The sequence below is a fragment of the Peromyscus leucopus genome, unplaced genomic scaffold (genome assembly GCF_004664715.2).
Source record: "Peromyscus leucopus breed LL Stock unplaced genomic scaffold, UCI_PerLeu_2.1 scaffold_340, whole genome shotgun sequence".
NCBI classification, from domain to species: domain Eukaryota; kingdom Metazoa; phylum Chordata; class Mammalia; order Rodentia; family Cricetidae; genus Peromyscus; species Peromyscus leucopus.
The window spans coordinates 52,849-55,464 of NW_023505223.1; positions in this window are offsets into that span (position 1 = coordinate 52,849).

The window sequence follows — 2,616 nt, forward strand, 5'->3', positions numbered from 1 at the left end:
GTATATCTGTTAGAGAGTATCAGATCCCTGGAACTGGAGTTACAGAAGGTTATATGCCGCCATGTGGGTGCTGAGAATTGAACCTGGGTCCTATGGAAGAATAGCCAGTGCTCTTAACTGCTGAGCCATCTCTCTAGCCTCCAATGAGCCTATTTTTAAAGTTTCCTCTTCTTGAAAGTCTTAGAGGGTGATTAATCTCACTTAATGTAATCAAAGATGTTAAATGACTATTACTCAGAATTTCCAAATAGCATGAAATAGCATCAATTATCCTTTGAGATAATCAATTATTGTACAGAACAGATATAATTTGTATAAAAAATAGACATCAATTTAGTTCATATAGCTTCAAGTTAAAAGCCCCATTTCTACAAGGTCTGTGATGTAATAAAATAGGTACAAAGTTTCCTGTTATTACTGTTGAGGTTATTGAGGGGCCCTAGATTAGATGTGGGGTTGGGTGTCCAGTTTCAACTTACACAAGAATAAAACTGGCACTTAGCTTTACTGTTTCCAATTACATAACGTAACAAAGACTATTTTCCAAAGCATGGGAACAAGATGTTCTCGGGAAGTTCAGTTTAAGAAGAGCTGAGGGATCTAGAATGAGCATGCCACTATAACACAGAAATGGAGTTTTGAAGGAGCTCTACCAGCATTTCCTTCTTTTTATAATTTTGAAATTGACTTCTCTTTGGGTCTAGAGAGATGGCTCAGTGAGCACTGACCACTCTTCCAGAGGACCCAGGTTTGATTCCCATCTCACAGTCATCTGTTAATCCAGTCCCAGGGGATCTGAAAGCCTCTTTTAGCCTCTGAAGGCACCGCACACTCTTGTGGCACACAGACATACATGAAGGCAAAATGCCCATACACATAAAACAAATTTTAAAAAATGAAATTAATTTTGCTTATGGGGGTCTGTTTGTCTATATGTGCACCATATGTATGCAATGTCTACCGGGTCCAGAAAAGGGAGGCAGAGACTCTGGAACAAGTTTGGGAGCCAGGTAATATGGGCACCGGGAACCAAACCTGGAAGAGCAGACAGTGCTCTTAACCACTGAGCCACCTCTCCAGCCCCAGCATTTTCTTCTTAAGAAGCTGAAATCTGGCTTAGCTAGGTCACGTGTTCATGGTGCAGAAAGAGAGACCATCATCTCCCAGCTCTGTCCTTGATCACCAATGATCCTAAAAGACAAAGTCGTTATTTCTTTCTGGTCACCTCTTCCCTGGGGCTGGTTACCACCCCAAGGACGGGAGAAGAGATCCAAAAGTGTGACTTCAGCATATCCAAGGGAACTTCTCCCAGATGAGGAAATTTCCTTTAAATTTCTCTATTTGGTCATGCATTTTGTGCGCGGGGAGTCTGCGGAGTTGTGTGTATGCAAGCCAGAGAACAACTTTCAGAAGTTCGGACCCACCTTCCACAAGACAGGCAGGTTGGCTCTTGTGGTTTCTCTGCTGTGTTATGTCCTCCAGGCCAGCCGGCTATCAGCTTTCAGGAAAATCTCTCTTAGCCTTCTGTCTTGATGAAGAAGTGTGTGCCATTACATCTTGCTTTTTAAGGGGGATCTGGGCATTGAACTTGAGGTGTCCTACTTTCACGACAAGCACTTGTATTCACTGAGCTATTTCTCGGGCCCTGGTGGTTGGGACTTTCTAAAGAGTTTGAAGGCGAGGGATCATGGGCAAGGCCCTTTCCTTCTACTCCGTTTCTTCCCTCTCTCTAACGCAATGTTCAGAACTTCTGCCTTGACCTGAGAGGCAGAAGCCAAGCACAGGGAGCAGCAAGTCAAATGAACTTCGAGAACTGACTGCTGCTGGTGCAAAGGTGGGTAAGGAAACGTGAAATAGAGGCTTCTGGGAGAAATGCCCTTTCCACACTCCCATATAAACCCTCTTGGCCTGCCTCTGCTCATAGGCCAGCTCTATACCTTAGAGAAAATCTGTAGCCTGAGGCCCAGTCAACTAACTGCTGTGACCAAATAGCCCCTGGCCACAGAGCCTTAGGTTGGTGAAAAGGAGAAAACAAATTGCTTTCATATAATAGGCCAGTGTGGTTGTCAGCTGTTCAGGAGAAGCCAAGGCTTCTGCCACATAGTCACTCCACAATTGCCCATAAATAGTACAGTCACCACAAGAGAGCTTAGCCTGTAGGTAGTGTGTGCGCATGACTGCCTACAAATGCCATTGACAAAACCCAAATGACCGGAGCTGCACCAAGGGACATCCAGGGGGTGAAATTGAGCTTGTAGCAGGTAACTCTGCTACTTATAGGTAGGGAAAGAAAATGTTTTCTCATTGTTTCTGGAGGTTTGGTAACACTGTCTCTGAAAGGGGCTTCTTGTGACATTTTAGCAATGCATTCTGAAATTTGGGGTTGAATTTTTTAGCGATTAATGAGGATTCATCTGGTGTTTGATCCCTGAATTTTCTACCTCAATGACATCTATGAATGTCTGAACTAATGGACTTACAAAAGGTGAAGTACAAGAGCATTTCTAGTTCCCTTAGGATTTTTTTGCTTAGTGTTACAAAAGTCATAGAAGTCCATCAAATATCAAGGCTTAGCTTCTTTCTTAATTTCTTTGTCTCAGCCCTAGCGACTTGTGT